General features: G+C 39.1%; 1 protein-coding gene and 1 non-coding gene across 2 annotated transcripts in view; one reads left to right on the forward strand and one right to left on the reverse strand.

Moving 5' to 3' along the window:
- The window catches only part of AKAP6 (A-kinase anchoring protein 6), a 441039-nt gene that overhangs the window by 30666 nt on the left and 384415 nt on the right, over positions 1–25958 (forward strand). The window lies entirely within an intron of this gene.
- Positions 3549–3654, reverse strand: LOC136147739 (U6 spliceosomal RNA). The gene has a single exon (XR_010659385.1). It is a non-coding gene; the product is annotated as a U6 spliceosomal RNA (small nuclear RNA).

Raw genomic sequence — 25958 nt, forward strand, 5'->3', positions numbered from 1 at the left:
TATACAGCATTATAGACTTAGGATTTATTTAAAAAGAGAGTTTTCTCACATAAGGCCTATAGATGGACATCTGGGCTTCTGCAAACTCCCTGAAATTGAATACAAAGTACATACTTTCTGGGGAAAGGGACCGTAGCTGTCAGCAGATTCACCAAGAGGTTCCTGATTCTCTCCTAAATGATGAGAATTTATTCATTTCCTTTTCTGCTGGCAAAACTAGGTCCTAATGCCATGTCTCTGACTATACCAGTAAGAGTTCTCTTGGGATGCCTCAGTTCCCATTTTTAGTTGTTGTTCCTAAAAGAGAAGCAGAAATTAAATGGAATTCGTAGTTGTGATAAGATGATATAGTTTTCAATTGCACACCAATAAAAGGATGGTTTTTCTAAGTTCCAGTAGAGATGGTATGTCTTGGTGATTTGATATATGGGTGCTAAGCCAGATGACCCACTCTTGAATCCCAGCTGTCACTTACTAGCTGTGTGACTTTGGAAAAATTACTTAAAGTCTCTGAATCTCAGTTTCTTCATCTGAAAATTGGGAACAGCAATATTGATCTAATTCCTAGGTTTGTTCTGAAGATTAAATAAGTGAATGCATGTAGAACATTAAAAACTGTGCCTTACAAACATAGTGTGATGCATTAGCTTTTTTTTTTTTTAGTTATTGCTATTGTTGTTGTTGTTCAACTCTACTTCTCATTTTCATCAATGCAGATTAGTTAGGGTAATTGTTTCTTCAGTGGCCATTTCCACCATCAGATTCTCTCCTGAGTAATTCCATTAGAGTCACATGATGAATTGCTTTGCAGAAATCATGTAGTTTTGCTCTTTATTAGATATAATTCTGTTTCCTTGCTTGAGTTTACTTGGCACTCTGATGTCAAATACTGTGAGAGTATTTAAGTCATTTAAACATTAAAAGGACAGAGAACAGAGATGAGTGTGCCTTTTCTCCCACATGTTTTTTTGAAAATTATTAACAAAAGTGTTCATTCTAAGAAATACTTTTAGTAGAAAATTTTAGCTATGTTTTTGGTTGCTGTTAACTTGGAAATGGATGAAATGAAATGCAGAGGATGTGGGCAGATTAAAGTCAGTACTGTCTATAATTAATTCTTCCCATTAACCTTAAGATTCAGTTCAGTTCAGTTCCTCAGTTGTGTCCGACTCTTTGCGACCCCATGGACTGCAGCATGCCAGGCTTCCCTACCCATCACCAACTCCTGGAGCTTATTCAAACTCATGTCCATCGAGTCAGTGAGGCCATCCAACCATCTCATCTTCTGTCGTCCCCTTCTCCTCCTGCCTTCAGTCTTTCCCAGCATCAGAGTATTTTCTAGTGAGTCAGTTCTTCACATCAGTTGACCAAAGGATTGGAGTTTCAACTTCAGCATCAGTCCTTCCAATGAATATTCAGGACTGATTTCCTTTAGGATAGACTGGTTGGATCTTCTTGCAGTCCAAAGGCCTCTCAAGAGTCTTCTCCAGCACCACAGTTCAAAAGCAACACTTCTTTGGCACTCAGATTTCTTTATAGTCCAACTCTCACATCCATACATGACTACTGGAAAACCCATAACTTTGACTAGATGGACCTTTGTTGGCAAAGTAATGTCTCTGCTTTTTAATATGCTGTCTAGGTTGATCATAGCTTTTCTTCCAAGGAGCAAGTGTCTTTTTATTTCATGACTTCAGGCACCATCTACAGTGATTTTGGAGCCCAGAAAAATAAAGTCTCTCACTGTTTCCACTGTTTCCCCTTCTATTTGCCATGAAGTGATGGGACCAGATGCGATAATCTTAGTTTTCTGAATGTTGAATTTTAAGCCAACTTTTTCACTCTCCTCTTTCACTTTCATCAAGAGGTTCTTTAGTTCTTCTTCACTTTCTGCCATAAGGGTGGTGTCATCTGCATATCTCAGGTTATTGATATTTCTCCTGGCAATCTTGATTCCAGCTGGTGCTTCATCCAGCCCAGCATTTCTCATGATGTACTCTGCATATAAGTAAAATAAGCAGGGTGACAATATACAGCCTTGATGTGCTTCTTTCCCAATTTGTAACCAGTCTGTTGTTCCATGTCCAGTTCTAACTATTGCTTCTTGACTTGCATACAGATTTCTCAGGAGACAGGTCTGGTATTCCCATCTCTTTAAGAATTTTCCAGTTTGTTGTGATCCACACAGTCAAAGGCTTTGGCATAGTCAATAAAGCAGAACTAGATGTTTTACTGGATTTCTCTTGCTTTTTTGATGATCCAGTGGATGTTGGCAATTTGACCTCTGGTTCCTCTGCCTTTTCTAAATCCAGCTTGAATATCTGGAAGTTCATAGCTCACATACTGTTGAAGCCTGGCTTGGAGAATTTTGAGCATTAGTTTGCTAGCGTGTGAGATGAGTGCAATTGTGTGGTAGTTTGAACATTCTTTGGCATTGCCTTTTTTGGGAAGATTAAGATTAGCCCTTTTAAAAGGATTTGATTAATCTCAGAATGTGTAAGTTTAATTTTTAGACATGGCATGACTGTTGAACTCTTAGATCCTAATTTGGGGAGATGCAGAAAAGTGATAGTGATTTTTGTGGAGGGAGATGTTGTGCTAAATGAGGCAATTTGTCCAGTGTTATTTTTACAAGGTGACTGGCAAACTTTGGAGAAGGGAAGTGATGTATAGAGGCTCTGCTGCAGCAAATCATCAGCTAAGTGCACATCCACTTTCCCCTGAATATTGAAAGTATAAACAATTGATATCAACTACTCTGTTCCCACGATCCTAAGACCCTATGGAATTAGAATATACATATTTAAGGAGGAGAAAAATTTCTGTTTGAGATCTAGGATAATGAAGAGTTGTGTTGGAAATTGGATTTACAAGAAGTAAGAATATATATTAGCTAGGGTCTTAGTGGAAAATAGTTGACTCCTACAAAGTGGGTAATTTTCAGAGAGTTTAAATAAATCTAAATGTATAAAGGTATAGACAGGATATCCAGAAATGACAGGGGATAGTGTGGTATCCTCAGGCTACTAAGGAATGAGGGCAGTGCCTGTCCATCCTTGGGTCTGAATGAGCAGGTAATAATCACAATTGAGAGAAGGAGACAGAGAGAGGGAGAGAATGGGTTGGATGGGGGAAGAATTACTTTGGCCAAAGTCAAAGGATGGTGGGAATGTAAACTGGTATAGCCATTATGGAAAGCAGTATGGAGATTCCTTAAAAAAAAAAAAAAAAAAACTAAAGAAATAACTACCATATAAGTAAGCAACTCCACTTCTGATATATATTTGAAGGAAATGACATCACTGTAGTCATATCCCTATGTCACTGCATCATTATTCACAGTAACCAAGATATGGAAACAGCCTAAATGACCATCTATGGGTAGATGGATAAAGAAATGTGGTATATTGGAGTATTATACAATGGATTACTATTCAGCCATGAAAAAGAAGGAAATTCTATCATTTGTGACAAACTGGATGGTTCTAGAGGATATTATACTAAATGGAATAAACCAGACACTGAAAGACAAACATCATTTTTTAAAAAAAAATATGGAATGCTTCACAAATTTGCATGTCATCCTTATGCAGGGACCATGCTAATCTTCTCTGTATGTTTCCAATTTTAGTATATGTGCTGCAAAGCGAGCATGACAAACATCATTTAATCTTACTTATATATGGTATCTGAAATCAACTTACTCAGAAAAAGAGTGTAGAACTGTGGTTGTCAGGGGCAGGGGGTAGGGGAAATGGGGAGATACTGATCAAATAGTACTAAATTTCACTTATGCAAGATGAATAAGTTTTCAAGATCTGATATTCAGCATGGTGACTCTAGTTAATAATACTGTATCATGTATTTGAGAGTTGTCAAGAGAACGGATCTTAAGTGTTCTCACCATACACACACAAAGTAAATACATGAGGTGATGCATAGGTAAATTGACTTGGTTGGGGGAATCATTTCACAATGTATACATATTTCCAAAGATCATGTTGTGCACCTTAAGTTTTTTTTTTGAAAAATATTTATATATGTATTTTGGCTGTGATGGCTCTTTTTTGCTGCACACGAGCTCTCTTTAGTTGCAGTGAGTGGGGGCTGCTCTTCATGTGGTGCATGGGCTTCTCATTTCGATGACTCTCTTGTTGCCGAGCACAGGCTGTAGATGCACGGGCTTCAGTAGTTGCAGCACATGGGCTCAGTGGCTGTGGCTGTCAGGCTCTAGAGCACAGTGATTGTGGCACAGTAGTCCCAGCTGCTCCTCGGCCTGTGGGATCCTCCCGGACCAGAGATCAAACCAGTGTCCCCTGGACCGCAGTGTGGATTCTCAACCACTGGACCACCTGTGCACCTTAAATTTATACACTGTATATCTGTCAATCATATTTCAGTAAAGCTGGGGAGAAATGTCAAAGGATGTTGTTAGAGTTGGGCAAGTCTGCAAGGAAAGGAAGAGATAAATGCCCCGATCTCCTTCTTCTTCTTTCCTGATCCCCACCAGTGGTCCAGTAAGAACCCAGTCAGAAGCCAGAGGGCAGAGGAGACTGTTATATGCTCCAAAGAGGTAATGGTATACCAGGCATTTTTGACACTCAGAGCAGATAATTTTTACTTTTATTTTTTTTCCATTTATTTTTATTAGTTGAAGGCTAATTACTTTACAATATTGTAGTGGTTTTTGCCATACATCGACGTGAATCAGTCATGGATTTACATGTATTCCCCTTCCCGATCCCCCTTCCCACCTCCCTCTCCACCTGATCCCTCTGGGTCTTCCCAGTGCACCAGGCCCAAGCATTTGTCTCATGCATCCAACCTGGGCTGGTGATCTGTTTCACCCTTGATAATATACATGTTTCGATGCTGTTCTCTCAAATCATCCCACCCTCACCTTCGCCCACAGAGTCCAAAAGTCTGTTCTGTACTTCTGTGTCTCTTTTTCTGTTTTGCATATAGGGTTATCATTACCATCTTTCTAAATTCCATATATATGTGTTAGTATACTGTATTGGTCTTTATCTTTCTGGCTTACTTCACTCTGTATAATGGACTCCAGTTTCATCCATCTCATTAGAACTGATTCAAATGAATTCTTTTTCACGGCTGAGTAATATTCCATGGTGTATATGTACCATAGCTTCCTTATCTATTCGTCTGCTCTTGGGTATCTAGGTTGTTTCCATGTCCTGGCTATTATAAACAGTGCTGCGATGAACACTGGGGTGCACATGTCTCTTTCAGATCTGGTTTCCTCGGTGTGTATGCCCAGAAGTGGTATTGCTGGGTCATATGACAGTTCTATTTCCAGTTTTTAAAGAAATCTCCACACTGTTCTCCATAGCAGCTGTACTAGTTTGCATTCCCACCAACAGTGTAAGAGGGTCCCCTTTTTTCCTCACCCTCTCCAGCATTTATTGCTTGTAGACTTTTGGATAGCAGCCATCCTGACTGGCGTGTAATGGTACCTCATTGTGATTTTGATTTGCATTTCTCTGATAATGAGTGATGTTGATCATCTTTTCATGTTTTTGTTAGCCTTCTGTATGTCTTCTTTGGAGAAATGTTTGTTTAGTTCTTTGGCCCATTTTTTGATTGGGTCATTTATTTTTCTGGAATTGAGCTGCAAGAGTTGCTTGTATATTTTTGAGATTAATCCTTTGTCTGTTGCTTTGTTTGCTATGATTTTCTCCCATTCTGAAGGCTGTCTTTTCACGTTGCTTATAGTTTCCTTTGTTGTGCAAAAGCTTTTAAGTTTCATTAGGTCCCATTTGTTTATTTTTGCTTTTATTTCCAATATTCTGGGAGGTGGGTCATAGAGGATCCTGCTGTAATTTATGTCAGAGAGTGTTTTGCCTATGTTCTCCTCTCGGAGTTTTATAGTTTCGGGTCCTACATTTAGATCTTTAATCCATTTTGAGTTTATTTTTGTGTATGGTGTTAGAAAGTGTTCCAGTTTCATTCTTTTACAAGTGGTTGACCAGTTTTCCCAGCACCACTTGTTAAAGAGGTTGTCTTTTTTCCATTGTATATACTTGCCTCCTTTGTTGAAGATAAGGTGTCCAGAGGTTCGTGGATTTATCTCTGGGCCTTCTATTCTGTTCCATTAATCTATATTTCTTTATTTGTGCCAGTACCATACTGTCTTGATGACTGTGGCTTTGTAGTAGAGTCTGAAGTCAGGCAGGTTGATTCCTCCAGTTCCATTCTTCTTTCTCAAGATTACTTTGGCTATTCGAGGTTTTTTGTATTTCCATACAAATTGTGAAATTATTTGTTCTAGTTCTGTGAAAAATACCATTGGTAGCTTGATAGGGATTGCATTGAATCTATAGATTGCTTTGGGTAGTATAGTCATTTTGACAATATTGATTCTTCCAATCCATGAACATGGTAGATTTCTCCATCTGTCTGTGTCCTCTTTGATTTCTTTCATCAGTGTTTTATAGTTTTCTAGGTATAGGTCTTTTGTTTCTTTAGGTAGATATACTCCTAAGTATTTTATTCTTTTTGTTGCAATGGTGAATGGTATTGTTTCCTTTATTTCTCTTTCTGTTTTTTCATTGCTAGTGTATAGGAATGCAAGGGATTTCTGTGTGTTAATTTTATATCCTGAAACTTAACTATATTCATTGATTAGCTCTAGTAATTTTCTGGTAAAATCTTTAGGGTTTTCTATGTAGAGGATCATGTCATCTGCGAACAGCGAGAGTTTCACTTCTTCTTTTCCTATCTGGATTCCTTTTACTTCTTTTTCTGCTCTGATTGCTGTGGCCAAAACTTCCAACACTATGTTGAATAGTAGTGGTGATAGTGGGCATCCTTGTCTTGTTCCTGATTTTAGGGGAAATGCTTTCAATTTTTCACCATTGAGGGTAATGCTTGCTGTGGGTTTGTCATATATAGCTTTTATTATGTTGAGGTATGTTCCTTCTATTCCTGCTTTCTGGAGAGTTTTAATCATAAATGGATGTTGAATTTTGTCAAAGACTTTTTCTGCATCTATTGAGATAATTATATGGTTTTTATCTTTCAATTTGTTAATGTGGTGTATTACATTGATTTGCTAATATTAAAGAATCCTTGCATTCCTGGGATAAAGCCCACTTGGTCATGATGTATGATTTTTTTAATATGTTGTTGGATTCTTTTTGCTAGAATTTTGTTAAAGATTTTTGCATCTAAGTTCATCAGTGATATTGGCCTGTAGTTTTCTTTTTTTGTGGCATCTTTGGTTTTGGAATTAGGGTGATGGTGGCCTCATAGAATGAGTTTGGAAGTTTACCTTCTTCTGCAATTTTCTGAAAAAGTTTGAGTAAGATAGGTGTTAGCTCTTCTCTAAATTTTTGGTAGAATTCAGCTGTGAAGCCACCTGGGCTTTTGTTTCTTGGAAGATTTCTGATTACAGTTTCGATTTCCTTGCTTGTGATGGGTCAGAACAGATAATTTTTAATTCCCTTGCCCTTGGTCATATAGGACAAAATTATTTTCAACAATAACCATGTGAATAATCAATCATAATTATTTATTCACCCTTAAGTTTCATAATCAATATAGTTAACAATAATTAATAAAGTAATAGTTTAAAATTTAAAGTTTAAATTCAGTAAAATGTTTCACTTATTAATTTTGCATTTTTCAAACAAAACATTATAATTGCACTGTTTTACTGCTTTCAGTTTTAAGCATGAGTTAAAAATTCCATGTGATCGTACAGAATGGCAGAATTTATGTCACTCAAGTTTTAATTTTTCCTCTTGACAATTGATGTTTCTAATTTGCTGTTTAAATGAGCTCTGTAGTACTCTGGGGGCTGGAGCAAGAATTGCTCTTGTAGTAGCACACACCACTGACTCTGCACCCCTAAAATTTACTCTGGAAAGAAGTCCCTCTAATGGGTCTCTGTGTGTCAGGGCTGACAGCAGGACTGGAAGCTCATTGGATTAACTTCTATGTAGAATACAATGTTTATTCAAGAAAAGTGGTGGGAGAGAGAATTTGAGGCCCACAAACCTATTATTAAAAGTGTAGCAATTCTTGCGTTTAGATTTTTAGCCATGTGTTAATAAAATGCTGATTGACTTTTGGTTGGTTTATTCTTATTGTCAAATTTTCCAATTCTCCACAAAGAATTCATCTGCTTATTGCCTGCACCACCACCCTGGTGGCTCAGACAGTAAAGACTCTGCCTGCAGTGTGGGAGACCTGGGTTTGGTCTCTGGGTTGGGAAGATCACCTAGAGGAGGGCATGAAAACCCATTCCAGTATTCTGGCCTAGAGAATCCCCATGGACTGAAGAGCCTGGCGGGCACAGTCCATGGGTCTCAAAGAGCTGGACATGACTGAGCAACTACGCACACATTGCCTGCACCAGGAGCAGGGTAGGAAGTCGATCCAGAGAGGCAGCAGAAGGGCATCTTGCTCAGAACATTAAGTTAAGAATCGAGAGCTTTCTAAGCCAGAAGTAGTGAACTCTTACATTCTTGCTAACTGTCTCGCATTGGTATTCTGTTCCTTGTGTGTCTACATGAGATTGTCATGCATGGTAGCCTCCTGTTACAGATTTTGTGAGAGCTGTGTATTTGAGGTGAGTGGGTGAGTGGAGTGAACACAACAAAAATGGAGGAAAGACCCACGATTCTGTATAACAAATGAAAACCGTAGAAGCTCTTTTTGCTGAAAGATTGCCTCCTAGAGCTTTTGGGAAATGCTATCCTGGGGCATATTCTCCTTCCCTGAGAGTCTCCATCTCAAGTGCCTCCCGTTCTCTGTCTCCCTCTTCTTGCTGCCTCTGTAAGTTGCTGTTTCCTTTCGCCTTCGTTTTTGGCTTTTTCTCCCCATTCTCTTCTTGGCTACCTCTGTTTCCTTCTTCTGTCTTCACGGGACCAGACATGAATTTGCTCTGGGAACTTTTAGTAATCTATGGAAAGGTTGTTAAACGCTTCATGTCAGATGTTCTGTTGCTTAGTAACTCAGAGGACTCCTGCCAAGTTTATGTTCAGAGAATTAGACAAACCATCCAGCCCCCACCGTTTCCCGGCCTGGGCAGCATCAGTTCGCCAGCTCAGCTCTGTGTGAGGAGCTGGCCACTCAGGCACTGAGAAGAGCCTCAGCCACCACAGAGCACAGAGGGTGGGAGCAGAGGCTGAGCCCCCCTGGACAGGCCTGGACAGGCACCTGGAGGCTGACCCTCACAGAGGCGTGGGCACCATTGTAGGGCAACAAAACCTAAATGACCACTGCATGTCAGTGAGGTGGTTTGAGATTGTCTCAGAGTTTCTCTACTTCTTCCTTTGTTCCATTTTATGATCACTCATTCTCATTTTACTTCCAGGTAGTTTTCAGGAAGCCCATAGTTTTAGATTTAGAGACTGAATAAATGGACCAGGTAACCTCAGAGCAATGGCAACCTCCACAGAAACACAAAAGCCAAACAAACAAACTCTCCTAGGATCCTGGGTTATGAGATACCCCTGGAGGAAGCGAGGCTTCCATAGTGGTAGGTAGGATGAATCTGGGCAAAATATTTGTTTTAATGCCTATTAGGAGCTGAGGCAGAAAAACCTCAAGGTCCTGAAAAGAATTCCTTGCAGACTGCAGGTGATACCTACTGTCAGATAATGTGCAGAAAAGTGCCAAAAGAGTAGGCTTATTCTGGGTGGTGTCAGGAACCTCTAGTACCTGTGTAAATCATTGGTCTTGTAACTCCCCCAAACTGTAATACAGGAGAGGAGAAGGGGGAGGAAAAGCTTCTCAGAAAAGAGGAGCTGCCACTGCATGAGTAAGAATTAGTATTTGGCACACCAGAGCTAGCAGTGGGGATTGGGCAGGGGAGCAGGATCTTCTCCAAGACTGGCTGGCTGGGAGCTGGGATTAATCAAGTGGAATGAACAGGGAAGGAGGGGAAAAGAATTCTATTGCAGGGTACAATGAAAATTTTAATGAGTCTTCAGCTGTTACATTATCTTATAAAAGTAGTATCGTTTGCAAATTTAGCTCTGAAATGATTGACTTGTATAGGGCTGGAGGCTTAAAAATTATCACAAAAAAGAAGTGGTCTCAGATTAGCAAAATTATTTATACTAAAAACTTTTCAGTGTTCAGAGTAAGACGGGATGGTTTTTGGTGATGGTTTTAACTGTTGGGAGCTCATTTGATTTTCACTTAAGTGGATGAAAAAACTCTCTAAAGACAAGAATGAATGAGAATGTGGGCATCTGTTACACAGTTTTTCCTAAGAATACAGGTAAATTGAGTGTGACTTGATTTTAGCCTCTTTTCTTAATCAAAAGTATTAATTATTCTCTGCTATAGTGTGAAGTATCTCTAAATGGGTGTGTGTAGGTGAGGAAGATGACCTTTTTGCCTTTCCTCTAATAGCCTTTGAGTATAAATAAGGATCACTCCTTGATGAATGGATTTTGGTGAAGGGTAGAGGCTCAGCTAAGAGAGGATGATGCTGGTGAAAGGCTGCAGGATTAGTTGATAAACGGATCTGAGACAAAGAGTCCATCCCTTCTGAAAATGCTAATTATCTAGGTGACTTTGGGTGTGTTTGAAAGGAGTTTGGGATAGGTGGGAGGGGTTTTGGTGGAGGGGTACATGGTCAGTTGTCTCAGGAAGCTTGTTCTACTTCATCTCCTGACACCAGTGAGGCTTAGGAATATTTGGGGGCTTAAAACTACATGGATGAGGGAAGAGCCCAGAACCTTTGAATGGAAACTAATGAATTAGAAAAATTCTGTTTTCTTTAAAGGCTAGACCAATGGATAAAAATTATAACAGCAGATTTGGATAGTCTTCTAGTTGAGTCACAAGTGAACCATCTTAAAAAATAGCAGCCCTTTCTTTATCCTTAATCATGTTTCAGGAATCTTGATGTGGTGATCCCTTCCTGGGATAAGAGATTGATAGATGGCTCCTGAGGTTCCTTTCTAGTTTGAAATTGTATGGTTCTCATAATAAGAGTTTTTCTTTCTTTCTTTCTTTTTTTTAGAAAATTTATTTTCTTTAAGTGTAGTTGATTTACACAGTTGTGTTAATTATTTCTGCTGTACAGTGAAGTGATTCAGTGTTATATGTGTGTGTGTGTGTGTGTGTATGCTTAGTTGCTCAGTTGTGTCTGACTCTGTCCATGGGGATTCTCCAGGCAAGAATGCTGGAATGGATTGCCATGCCCTTCTCAAGGGGATCTTCCCAACCCAGGGATTGAACCCAGGTCTTCACATTGCAGGTAGATTCTTTATTGTCTGAGCCACCAGATGGTAAGAAAAATACTTTTAGATTGTATACAGACACACATATATATACATACATTCTAAAAGTATTTTTCTTACATCAAAAAGGCACTCTTTTAATTTGAAACTGACATTAAAAATACTTAACAGCATGAAAGGTAATAAAATTCCACATTTCAAACTGAAATTCGATGCGTGTCTCTTAAAGGCCAGAACCTCAGAGGTATCCTCAGGAAAATACGCTTGACTTTCTTACCTCTCTTGATTATGTATGATGAGATTTTTAGATGATCATGATGATGGTTAAGATAATAAATTGTTTCTTGAGTGAGAAAGAACGTCTGTTTAGAATTGTGTAAAGTAAGGTAAACTTCATTTCCCATGGGTAGATAATGTTAAATAGTTTTTGCTTTCAGTTTTTAAATTTTGGGAGGATGGATACTTTTAATTTTAGAGGGTGTTTTTCAGAAATTTTTTTTTAAGTCTAGATCTTGTAAAGAACAAAATAATTTTAGTTGAAAAGAGCCAGACTATACTATGCTTCCTAAATGGTTAATTAATTCAAACACATATTACAGATTTATATATATTCACCCATGCATAATTTTAAAATATTTTAGAAGCTGATGTGAAGCTCTGGGTATGTGGGAGGGGAATGTCAACTGTGAGTCTCAGTATAAGGCAGCGGTTCTCTACCAGGAGTGATTTTAACCCTAGGAAACATTTGGCACTATCTAAAGACATTTTGATCATCATCACTGGACAGGGGGCAGTGCTACGGGCATCTGGTGGTGAACATGCTACAGTGCACAAGTCAGCTCTTTATTATACAGTATTGTGCTGTGTTCAGTTGCTAAGTCATATCCTACTCTTCGCAACCCCTAAGGGTTGTGCAACCTGCCAGGCTCCTCTGATTATGGGATTTTCCAGGCAAGAATACCAGAGTGGGTTGCCATTTGCTTCTCCTGGGAATCTTCCCAACCCAGGGGTCGAACCCATGTCTTCTGTGTCTCCTGCATTGGCAGGCAGATTCTTTACCACTGTACCACCTGGGAAGCCATAATAAAGGATTATCTGGCCCAAAATGTAAATAATAGCAAGGTAGAAGAATCCTGCTGTGGAGTGATGTTTACTGATGAACTAATCTCCCTCAATAGTATCTTTCAGTCTTTCCTTCAGGTCTGATCAGATTCCAATTTCCTGACTGAAGGTTAAGGCCATGCTGATAGCATTTTGAGATCTGACTGGAAGAATAGATGAGATCTAAGTATTAAATAAATGTATTATTTAATATAAGTATATTAAATATAAATATAAGCTTAAAATTCTTCAATTTAGGGTATGGTACCCCTGCCAAAGAACAATGCCATAGAATGTGCAAACTACTATACAGTTACACTCATTTCACATGCTAGCAAGGTAATGCTCTAAATCCTTCAAGCTAGACTGCAGCAGTATGTGAACCAAGAACTTCCAGATATGTAAGATGGGTTTAGAAAAGGCAGAGGAACCAGCGATCAAATTGCAAACATCTGATGAATCATAGAGAAAGCAAGGGAATTCCAGAAAAACATCTGCTTCATTGACTGTGCTAAAGCCTTTGACTGTGTGGATGGATCACAACAAATTGTGAAAAATTCTTAAACAGATGGGAATACCAGACCACTTTACCTGCCTCCTGAGAAACCTGTGTGTAGGTCAAGAAGCAACAGTTAGAACCTTACATGAAACAACTGACTGGTTCAAAGTTGAGAAAGGTATACATCAATGCTGTATATTGTCACCCTGTTTATTTCACTTCTATGCAGAGTATATCATGTGAAACATCGAGCTGGGTGAATCACAGGTTGGAATCAAGATTGCTGGGAGAAATAACAACCTCAGACATGCAGATGATACCATTCCTATGGTAGAAAGTGACAGACCTTTAATTATTCTTTCTGTAAAGAGCCTCTTGATTACAGTGAAAGAGAAGAGTGAAAAAAGTTGGCTTAAAATTCCACCTTATAAAACTAAGATCATGGTATCTGGTCCCATCATTTCATGACAAATAGAAGGGGAAAAAGTGGAAGTAGTGACAGATTTTATTTTCTGTGGCTCCAAAATCACTACGGAGAGTGACTACAGCTATAAAATCAAAAGATGCTTGTTCCTTGGAGGGAAAGCTATGACAAACCTAGGCAGCATATTAAAAAGCTGAGACATCACTTTGCCAACAAAGATCCATAAACCTATGGTTTTTCCAGTAGTCATGTACATATGTGAAAGTTGGATCAGAGAGAAGGCTGCGTGCCGAAGACTTGAAGTTTCTGAACTGTGGTGCTGGAGAAGACTCTTGAGAATCCCTTGGACTGCAAGGAGATCAAACTAGTCAATCCTAAAAGAAATCAGTCTTAAATATTCATTGGAAGGACTGATGCTGAAGTTCCAATACGTTGGCCACTTGATGTGAAGAGTCAGCTCATGGAAAAAGACCCTGATGTTGGGAAAGATTGAGGGCAGGAGGAGAAGGGGGTGACAGAAGATAAGATAGTTGGATGGTATCACCAACTCAACGGACATGAGTTTGAACCAACTCTGGGAGATGGTGAAGAATGGGGAACCTGGTGTGCTGCAGTCCATGAGGTCACAGAGAGTTGCACATGACTGAGCGACTTAACAACAATAGACTCAGAAACTAGTTTAAAAGTACAGAGACTTGATGAGGTAGGAGATACTCTCATCTGTGCCCTGGCGATCCTTGAAGGGCCTCAGACTAGGTATTAGTCCTGTGCCAGCCGTAATCCAAGACCAAGCCTGTTGGCATAGGAACCAGGCAGGAGAAACTCTCATATGGATCCTAGAAGACCTTGAAAGGGCCCTATCCATGGCATTAGCTTCCTCACAGCCATGGTCTGCCAGTCTGCCAGCAGTCCTGGGGCTCTAGGGTCCCAGCACAGGAGACACTCCCAAGTGTGCCCTTGGAGATCTGAAAGGGCCTTACTTCAATGCCTTTGCAGTCTGCCAGCAGTTTTGCAATAGGTCCACCTGTAATAGGTCCACTGTCTGAAGACCCCACTGTGGATTCTGAAGTGAACAGCTTTCTAAACACTACTTACTCAGTATTTCTTACTGAATAAGGTACTAGAGGCACCAGGCATTATCCACATCCACCTGAGACCCTGAGAACAAGCCTGCCAACCGTGGATCTCACTGCGAACCCAGCAACAACCTCATAACCAGCTCCAACCCAGCATAACTGTGATTCTGTAGGTTATTCCACCAACTGAAGGAATAGACAGGAGAAGGTCTTTTCTTACTGAAACCAAACTATAAATACTGGAAGACGTGCTTGCTCCTTCAAATAGACAAAAGTCAATGTAAAGTTTCATGGATCATGAAGTGTCAGGCAATATACGACACGACCAAAGAAAACTAATAAAACTCCAACCACAAAGAAATGAAGATCTATAATTTGCCTGACAAATAAATCAAAACAATCATCTTAAAGATTGCTTTTCTCTGCTTCATTTGGTTGTTTTTCTGAGGTTATGCCTCATTTCTTTGTTTGGAACATAGTCTGTCTCCCCATTTTGCCCAGTTCTCTATTTCAGTGTTGGGTAGGTTGGTTACATTTCTCAATCTTGGAGAAGTGGCCTTATGGAGGAGATGTGCTGGGGGCCCAGAAGCATTCCCCTCTGGTTACCAGAGCTGTACACTCTAGGGTTGCCGTCACTGTGGGATTTGTCTGCCCTTCTGTTGTGCTGGAGCTGATTACAGTGGATGCTTTGGGAGGTCAGACTGGCCCCTGGTCTCATTGGCTGCAGGGTCATGCCTCATGTGGTGGCTTCAGTGGTGGCTTCATTGGAGGGTGGGGTAGGTTTCCTGTGCAGTGGGCTGTGTCGTCTGGTGAGGGGGGCATGGAGCTGCTGCTGGCCTGCTGATGGGTGGGGCTGGGTCCCCCTGTGGCTGCTCATGCAGCCCCGAGGGGATAGGACTTGGTGTTGACCTGCTGGAGGGTGGAGCTGGGGCCCCCTGAAGCCGTGTACATGGCCTGGGGTGGCGGGAGGGTGGGGTGGGGGTGGCCTGGGGGCTGGTGCTTACTCACTGGAGGGCAGAGTTGAGTCATATTTGACAAGGCAATCAAGAATACTCAACTGGGAAAAAGTTTTTGTAGTATATGGAATAGGAGAAAATATTTGCACACCATATATTAGATAAGGAGTTAACATCTCACATATACAAGAAACTTACACAGCTCAATAGCAAATCCCCTAAATAATCCCATTTAAAAATGGGCAGAGAATGTGAGTAGATATTTTTCCAAAGAAGATACACAAATGGCCAACAGGTATAAGAAAAGTTGCTCAATGTTAGTAATCATCAGGGAAATACAAATCAAGACCGCGATGAGATATCACCTCACACTTATTAGAATAGCTGTTCTCAAAGAGACAAGTGACAGCAAATGGTGGTGAGGATGTGGAGAAAAGGCAACTGTTGTGCACTATTGATGCGAATGTAAATTGGTGTAGCTACTGTGGAAAATAGTATGAAGGTTCCTCAAAAAATAGAACTACTATGTGATCCAGCAATCCCATTTCTGAGTATATATCCGAAGAAAATGAAATCACTGTCTTGAAGAGATATCTATCCCCAAGTTTATTGCAGCATTGTTCACAATAACTAAGACATGGGAAAAATCTGTGTTCATCAAGAGATGAATGGATAAATATAATGTGACAAGAATGTGGTGTGTGTGTGTATATGTGTGTATATATATATATATATATGTATATGTGTGTATATATATATATAATTCATAAGAGGAAGGAAACCCTACCATTTGTGACAACATGGATTGACCTGAGGGCTAAGTAATAAAAGTTAGACAGAGAAAGGGAAATATTATACGGTATACGGTTTTACTTGTATGTGGAATCTAAAATAAAGCCAAGCTCATAGCAATGGAAAGTAGAATGTGGTTGTTAGGCATTATTTTCCAGGTATAAGATGATTAAGTTCTGGGAATCTATTGGACAGTATTGTGACTATATTTAATACTAATATATCTTAAGTGATCTCACCATACATACACAAGATCGTAATTATGTGAGTTGATGGGTGTATTAACTAACCTTATGTTGTTATCTTTTGCAATATTTGTATGTCAGATCATAACATACACTTGTGTGCATGCTTGGTCATTCAGTCATGTCCAACTCTTTGTGACCCCATGGACTGTAGCCCACCAGGCTCCTCTGTCCATGGAATTCTCCAGGCAAGAATACTGGAGTGGGTAGCCATTCTCTTCTCCAGGGGATCTTCCCAAACCAGGGATCAAACCCAGATATCGGGTATTGCAGGCAGATTCTTTACCATCTGAGCCACCAGGGAAGCCCTCACATACACTTAAGTGTATACACATTTATATGTCAGTTGTATCTGAATAAAGCTGGTAAAAAATGGAAAAACAGTAGACTTATTCTTTATGTTCAGAGCAGTTTTTCTCCAACCTTTTCTCTTTATAGTTCAGTTGAGAAGTAAGTCCACACAGAAACTGCTAGTTCTTCCTTTCCTGGGCCTGAAGTTCCTGGAAGAGGGAGGGTCAACAAGTGTTGCCTCATTTGTTTTTCATAGCACAAAGAAAGTGTCAAAGTGAGATGCCCATTAAATACCCTTTTTTCCCTTAAACTATGGTATACATAAAACTGGCAGGCCAAAATATTTCTCTGCTTTCTTATAAATCTGTCTAAATCTGTTTTATTCATGTTACTTTGCACATTATGATGGAAGCTGAGAAAAGCCATATTCTCTCAGATGTTTGTGTTTTACACTATTTAAAAATGAAATAAAACTCCCACATTATAGAGTCTAGTTTAATTAAAGGTCATTCCAAATACTCTTGTTCTAAAAGTTGTCAGCTGTATTGATGACACATTCTGGATTGTTCATTTTCAAACCTATGAAGTAACATTTCTTGTTGAAGAAATTCATTCAAAAGATGTTGAGTATCCAAATCAATGACTCACAGGGAACTGTTAATGATGACAGGATCTGGGCAAAGGGCACAATGAACAGAAGCTGTGACAGGCATAATTTGTCTGAGGTTCATTTGTATTTAGCTGTAAATGACTAAGTAAGACCCAAAATAGCTGTGTCATGTGATGTATGATATGATTGTGAAGTCTAAATTGAAAAATTATACAAAGATGATTTTCTGAGCCTGATGGAGAAGGAACAACTGTTTATGAGTGCCCCATCAAATTTAACTGTTGCTAAGAAAGAAAGATAGGAAAAATTAAAATAAAACGCTTAGTTGGCTTTGAAGCATCTGGATGACACTTGGGTCTTGGATGACTGCCAGATTCTCATGTGCTTGATGATAAAGCCTTATCTAGGACTTACCAAGGAGAGCAAGAAGTGAAAGGCTTGGAAATTATGACCTTTCTGGGAACCTGCTGCTGTCTTCCCACAGCACAGCTAAACTTTGTTAGTGGTAAGTGATAAAATCTAAGGCCTGGAGGGTTTTTGCTTTCAACTTACTAGGCTTTAGCTCTCAAGCAGTTGGGAAAGAGTACAGGTTAATCTGTTATAATATTCAGCATTTTGTCCCTAGTACTCCCTGGGATTTAGAGGAGACAACTTACATTTAAAAAATAAAATATTTTTTTCCTGTTTGCTGAAGGGAAGATCTGACAGAGCATCTGGTAGTATTCAATCTAAGTTTCTAGGGTCCTTAAAGGATCTGCCAGGTTCTTTTTAGAGGCAAGTCATTAGCTGTTACTCAGCACTTTCTATTATTGCTATTTATTTCCTTAAACAAGAGAATGAATAATTCATTAAGAAAAAAGCTTAAGCTTGTCCATGCCCTATGCTTTTATTGCCTACCAGCATGCATAGTATAAGCCCATATTTATTTTTGTTCTATCTATCTCTTTTTTACTAGAAAATATATATTTTATTTTTCTTTGCAGGTCCATAATGTATAACTTTTATTTATTCTAGGAATTATTTTTTAAAGCAACAGTTCATGTTGGAGCAAGTCATACTTTATCAGGGATACCAATCTTCAATTTAGATGACTGGATGGACAGAAGTACTTAACAGTATTTAATAAAGTTGATTCGTTTTAAGCAAAACCATTGTGAAATATTTGAAATAATTTTACCTTGCTGAAATTGTTTCTTTGAAAAGCAGATATAATACCAGACCTTTAATTATTCTTTCTGTAATAAAGAACATTCAGAGGGAGGATCTGTGATCACATCAGACCTTTAGATATTAAGAGCTCTTACTATCTGCATTAGTATTTTTAAATCTGACATTAGAATCTTCTAAAGAAAATCTTTTTTGCATGTCTGGGAGGTTAGGGTAAATAAGAAATAATAATGAATAGGAAATAATGCTTTTGAAAAGCCTGGTCTTTATGAAAGTTCCTCACCTGTAAAATGCCTTCTGTTGATGAAAGAATGGAAGTGTGGGTAGTTGTTTGATGTGTTCTCAAGTTGCAGCATGAATGGTGCTAACAAATGTATTATTAGTTGAAAGATCTGGCTTAAGTTCATTATTTTTTGTTTTAGTCTGATTCAGTTGTCGTCAGAAATAATAGTTATTCACTCTAGAACATATACACTCATGGGACAAATAATGAAATAACCTTGTCTTCAGCTTGGTCCCTTAATCTTCTGTGGCTTTCATCATGAGATCAGGTTTAGTTCATAGGAAGCACTTATTTCTTAAAGGAATTATTTGAATGAAACAAATATAACCGTATTATTGAACTGAGTCACAATAAGCATTTTGTCTTTTAAACTAGGGTGTTTTAACAGGTGGGTAGGCACAGTTTTAAACTTAACATTATAACTAAGTGCCCCATCCAGTCTTGTACCATTCTCTACCCCAAACAAGCAAACAAAAGTAATCATTTTCATAGTCAAATAAGTCATATATTCCTATTCCTTATTTGAAAATTCTCAATATACCTGAGTCTATTAAAACCCTGTCCTGCAGTTAAGAAACGCTTTTATTTTTTAATCTAGGTATTTTAAATTTGCGTGTTTACACACAAATAGTTTAGAGTCAGGTAGCTTGGGGATTTTAGACAAACAGCAGCCTCTAGACTTTCTTTTCCATTTCCAGTTCTCCAGAGGCAACCATTTTCATCTGTCAGCTGATTCTTTGGTAAGTACCTTCATCTTAGAACAACTGAATGGCATGACTACTTCCTGAGTATTTTTTCTTTTATTTTTATCTTTTGACTTCTCACTATGAAATATAGGAATTTATTTAGCTTGTTTCCCCATCCCATCCCTCTCTCTTACTTTCTCTCACAGAGGCACACATGCCCATGAGTGCACACACACAATTCTTACCCCCAGTTCTTCCTGCAAAAACGTGTTGTGACTTGGATTACATCAACATTTAGTGTTAATATTATGTAGATGCAATTTTTAACTAAACCACATAGAATAATATAATTCCTATTCTATTTTTGTATACCTTTTAATTTTTTTCTAGAGTTTATTGTTATTATTTGCTTAGTTTTCTGTGTCTCTAATTGAATTGTCTCTAATTCAATCTCCATTGTTCCACTAGACCAACAAATATCTTCTTGTCGTGTTCTTTCAGTGTCATCTGTTTGGAGAAGTCTTTCTGAGAGCCTTCTGACCTGGTCCAATCTGGATTGGATGCCTTGCTTGCCCTGGTGTATGGCTGGCATCCTTAAATTTCTCCTCTTTACCACCCTGAGGTGATAGGTTTCCTGTTTGTTGCATCCTTTAACTTCCTCTTCCTTGGTTACCTCTTTGTTTTGGTGGAGTACCTACCAAAGAGACTGGTATCTCTTGAGAAAAGTGTGTGGGAGGTTTCTTTTCTTATAAACTTAAATGTGAAGAGACTAGTCTCTTATCCTGTCCTCACATTTGATTTTTTTTTAATCCAACTGTTTTGTTCTCGGTATCCCATTATATGCTAGGGTTCTTTTTTCTTCTTGAGGAAAACAATTGTCTTCTAGTCTCCAATGTTGCTATTATGGAAAAACATACTTCTCTCTGTCTCTTCTATTCTCAATACTTTTCTTCACTTTGGCATTGCTGAGTGTGTGGTTTTTACCACACAAAGCAACTCAGTGATATTGGCTGGGCATCCTGTAATTTAACTTAGTGCTGGCCCTGTCTGCCTGAAAATAGTATCAGATCCCACATGTTAAGGGCTCGCCCACAGGACTGTCCCCTTCTCGCTACTCACTTCAGGTGTCAGTTGCAAATCCAGATTGTTTTCCTGTGCATCTGACTGACTGACTATAAAACAACCCCTTTCTCAGGTTAGATTAATTAGAACCACTCACAGAACTGAGGAAAACAGGTTACTTGCTAGATTATCATTTTGTCACAAAGATTATGAAGAATATGAGCGAACAGCCAGATAAAGAGAGACACAGGGCAAAGTCCAGAGGGTCCTGAGCACAGGAGTTTCTGTCTCTGGAGTTTGGGATGTACCAGCCACCTAGCCTGTGGACGCATTCTTGTTCACCAATCTGGTGGCTCTCCAAAGCCTGTCCTTTTGGGTTTTTATGGGGCTTTATTGCACAGTCATGATTAATTAAATCATAGGCATTAGTGTTTGAGTCAACCTCTAGCCCCTCTCTCCTCCCTAGAAGTTGAGGGGTGGTGAAGAAGGAATTCATAGGGCCTGGACTCCATCTCAGGCCTGTCCGTGCTGGTCGTGCGCGGCCACCTCTCCAGTGGACTCTGAACTCTGTGCTTAGCGCCTATGGGAATGACAATGGAAGGATAAGACCCCCTCTGGGCAGGGGAATCTTGAAGATCACATCCAGGTTACTCATTGCCTAAGAGGAAACATACCGTAATCACCCCTGCCTCCGGAAAGGTCATAAATTTTTTCCATATCTATCGGGATTATCTATTATTAACTGGTTGGAATGTGACCACGAGCTTATTGATTATTAACTGTTTGAACACATAACATGTGAATGATGGGGTTATTGTAGTTGTATTTACCCTTTCTTTGTTTATGTAAATTTCAAGGAATTTGGGGTGGTGGGTTTGGACACATACACATGGGGTATAAAAGATTTTCACAAGTGCTGATTGGGGTCCTTGGCTAAGAGGAGACTCCCCTTTGGGCCTGCCGGTGTAATAAACTGCACTCCACTATCTGCAGTGTCCTTCTGAGTGAGTTTGTTTCCCGGAATGCGTGGCTATAACAGTGGGACCAAAAGTTCCAATCTCCTAATCTGGTTGGTTTCCCTGGCAATCAGCCCCCATCCTTTCTGAAAGTCACCTCATTAACTTAAACTCAGGTGTGGCTGAAAGAGACTTTATAGAATAACAAGACACTCCTTTCGTCATTATGGCTCTAGAGCTAGTTCAGTAAGAAGGACAAAAGAACAAATATTATAACGAAAGATGATCTCTTTACTCTTGTGCTTTGGACATTCCCAGAATTTTAGGAACTCTGTGCCAGAAATGGGGATAAAGACAAAATAGATATTCTTACTGTAAATCACAATATCACAGTTACTATTGAGATCTAAATTAATCTAATTTATAATTCTTTGTATATGCCTCTACCTTTAACCCAAATCTTATTTTCCTAGTATTCTGGATTTCAATAAAGTGCCCTATTGTTTGTCTATTTTCATACACTGAGTGGGTCTTCTTACTCATGTCCTTCATTTTCTTATAAGATTTTATTAATGATATTTTCCTTTCTTTTTCATTTCACCTTCAGGGACTCCTATTCTTGGACCTCTTGGATTGGTCCCTGATTATCTTTCTCTCCTAATTTCTGTCTATTTATCTTTTGCTTTACTTTCTGTGAGATTTCTTCAACTTTATTTCCAGCAATTATATTAAGATTTCCCTTTCTGCTATCATGTTTTTATTTTTCCAAATTTTTCTTTTTTTCTATACATTTTAAAAAATAAAATTCTGTTCTTCATGGATATAATATCTTATCTCTGATAATTTTTATTTTTCACCAAATCACCTTCTCCTTGCCGTAGTCTATTTCCTCCAGGTTGAAGTTTTTTGTTTGCTTCCTTTGCGACTGTTATCCAAATTAGAGTTTTTCCTTAATTTCTGCTAATCCTGCCTAATCATATTTAGGAGTAGGAGACTAGAAAACTGGTTGAATCTCTGAGTGTGTGGGTAGACCTGAATGTCATTGTATGGTGATCTGGATGTGCCAGATTTTTGTATTGTGTCTTCTTGGACTGATCAGATCTGCTTGCGGGGGTGGGGGAGGTGTCTCTAGTCTCCTAAACGGAGGATAGAGGCTTTGGAGAGTCAAGTTGCAGAGGAGGACTCAGGGTCTCAGCACTCTGAATGCCTGTTAACTTAATTCACCTATTTTCAAGGTACTGCTATATTCAACTGCCCAGAGCCCCTAAGTCCAGAGATCCTTTGATTGATTCTTTCTGAATAATAATCATCTAGAATCGAAGTGAGTGCAACAACCCGCAACACAGAATAAGGAAAGACCTAAAATTATAATGTCTCTAAACATTTTTCAATTAGAATTAATCTTTTCAATGTAGCATTGCTCCTTTATCCACAGTTAGGTGAAACTTGAGGTTAAGGGTACAGTTCCTCAAGACTATCTAGTTTGCCCAAGATTTCTGATATCAGCTGCAAGTTCTGGGGTCCCCAGAACCGTCCTCACTCAGACCAGATAATTATAAATTTGGAGATTCTCACAGACTCCTTCAGATTGGATAATTTGATAGATCAACTTACAGAACTCAGGAGAGCACTATACTTAGGATTGTAGTTTTATTCTAGCAGAAGTGTGCAAATCAGAACCAGCCAGAGGAAGAAACATAGGGTGGCATCTGGGACTGGGAAGTTTCCAGATACAAAGCTTCTATGTCCTTAGGGATGCATTACCTCTTGTACTTGGTGTATAACCAAGTAGTGCTGCTACTTGGGGTAGCAATACAAGGAGTATTGCCGACCTGGGAAGTTAACTTGAGCTTCAGTGTTGATAATTCGTATTGGGGCTTCATTACTTAGGCATGAATGATTGAATGACTGCCCATATGGTTGCTCAAGGCCCCATCCCTCCAATTGCATTAATGGTCTTTCTGTCTGGTTAGCTCCCATCAGGCGTCACCTTGTTAGTGTAGACTAAGGGGCCCACCATGAACAACAAAAATAATCCTATCACTCAGGATATTCCAAAAGTTTAGAGATTACCTCTCAGGAGTTGGAAGGAAGGCCAGACTTTTCTTGGGTAAAGTTAATTTTTCACTAAATACTTTTCCATCTCCAATGCCAGAGGTATCTGACTCCACCAATTTCAAAATAGTTAAAGAATTCTAAGGTAAGATCAGATTGGTTCTTTGCTCTCTGTGCCACTGGGTTTAGGATTTTGTTTTCTTGGGTTGGCTAAGGCATTTATCACATTCATTTGATTTTCAGCTGCCAAAAATATTACTGTTTTCCCTCGCATTCTCGAGTGTTTACACTTAAAACAAATTTCAAACCGAAACCCCACTGCAGTAGTGTTAGTGAGGTTTCTAGAGGGAGCCAAATCAGATGCATGTATTCAGTTGGCTGTCTCTTTGCAGAAATTTCCCAGCATTCTTTCAGTTTGTCGGTGACAACTTTCTGTAGAATACATACTAGTACCTAGTAAATCAACACTGAATTAGCAAACATTTCTATATTGCTTCATTAATAGAGATAACTGACTAATTTAAGCTTCAGAATCCTAAAAGACAACTTTTCTTTTAGGGTTCATTTCCTTTCTACTTTACATATGGAGGACACAAAAGATAAATAACCTCTTATCACTTATTGATTTGGGATGAAAATATTGGGACAGAGGAGTAGCTTTTAACTTCAATAGTATCTATTTTTATAATGTTTGCATTACTATTTGTTACTTTTTAATTAATTAAAAATTTTTAGAACAAGACAAGCTAAAAACATTGCATGAAACGATCCTAAAAAATTTTCCACTTCAGATATATGATGCTCTGGTTAATAGAGAGCTAAAAATGGAGAACTCTTTTATATTTAATGGAATAGGTAGAACAGAGCACAGAACTCCTTTAATCACTCTGGTCTAAAAGTCAGACTTGTAGTCTTTCTGTCTCAATCAGTCTTTCTTTCTGTTTTTTATGGGATATAAAGAAGTTTTTAAGATTACATTTTATATTGATGAAGTCTGCCTGGAAAAGATGTTGATTCTCTCATAATGCTTATTTCTCATTTAATTTTCTTGGTAAATAAGAGTTTGTATATTGATTTTTCTGTCTCATTCTAGCACACAACTGTAATTCTATTCTCTTCTTTAGCAGTCTTTTCAGAGTTCCTGATCCCTGTGAGATTCATTTCAAACTCCATTGTATGGTGTTCAAAGTGTTCTTATAACATGGTTGCAGCTTACCTTGTAGTCTTAATTGCTTCTGGTTCCCATCCCATCAAGCTCCCAATTCCTCTCAACACTGAATTATTTGCTGATTCTCCCCAGTTCTTGATGTTGAGGTGTCTTCGTCCATGTATTTCCTCCAGGCTGGAATTCTTCCCCCATCTCCCTTGTATTTTTGCCCATCTAAATCATACCCACTTTTACAAGCCTATCTCAAATGTTTCCTTCTTCAGGTTCTTCCTTATCTTTCCTCTATCCAGGATTAATGCCACCCTACAGGGCTCCCACAGGGCTTTGTTTGCCCACATTCTGCCTATGTTAAAGGTATTAGTAGATGAGTGTGTGTGCACGTGTGTGTGTGTGTCTAAGGGGAGAGTGGAGGGAGGGAAATTGTCCCCATTAATTATAATTTCCTTGAAAGTAATCTGATGAGTTACATATACACATAGTGCCTTATATATAGTTGTTTCTCGGTAATGTCATTTGGTTTGATATAAATCTTGTTTCATTTTCTATTAATAGCACTGACAAAAGTAATGAATATATAAATCATGTATTAGTTTTACAAATCCAGTTCTCCCCAAGACATTTTCTTGAACAACAGAAAGGTGACTGCCTAATGCTTAAAGATGATTATTAGCAACTTGGAGTGGGGGTAAGAAATAGGAACACTCATGAGCATCTCTGAGTTCAGATCCACAAATTCGTGACTATGGGTATTGTTTGCAGCTGATAAGTGTTCGTGCTCCTTACCCCACCCCAAGTGGAGTGAAGTAGCCAACTGAATCTTGGAGTGACAGGAACGGACCACTGCAGCGATGGAAGGAAGACATGGGAGGTGTGATGACTAACTGAGTCAGTCTGGGTGTCCATGCCACAGGAGGAGGATTAAATAATAGGAGGTGGGTGGGGGGAGGGCAGAAGAAGGAGTTAAGCAAGGAAGACAATTGATGACGTGTGTTATGGCTGACACAAGACCCCATGCTCTGAGCAAAGGAGTTAGCAGTGATGGAGAAGAGACCCAGGAGAGGGCTCATGGTCTCTGTGTGATTAGTAGGATGAAATCAGCCATTTGCTTGAGGGGACAGCCATATACAAAGGATATATCAAAGGGGAAAAGGATGGGGGAGAACATCAGTGATAACACCAAGAAGACCTTTTAAATTATAGAAATCTGTCTGGGCCCCACTATTTACAGGCTATATTCATCCCCCTCCCTACTCCTTAAGCCTGTGTACTTGAAGCTTGAGCTGCTTCTTCTCACTGATACCCATTTGCAGGCTGCTATGTTATGTAGGAGGATTAGAAAGTGAGCCTAATCTGAGGTTACCACAG

Source organism: Muntiacus reevesi, chromosome 15 (genome assembly GCF_963930625.1).
Source record: "Muntiacus reevesi chromosome 15, mMunRee1.1, whole genome shotgun sequence".
In the NCBI taxonomy this organism is placed as follows: domain Eukaryota; kingdom Metazoa; phylum Chordata; class Mammalia; order Artiodactyla; family Cervidae; genus Muntiacus; species Muntiacus reevesi.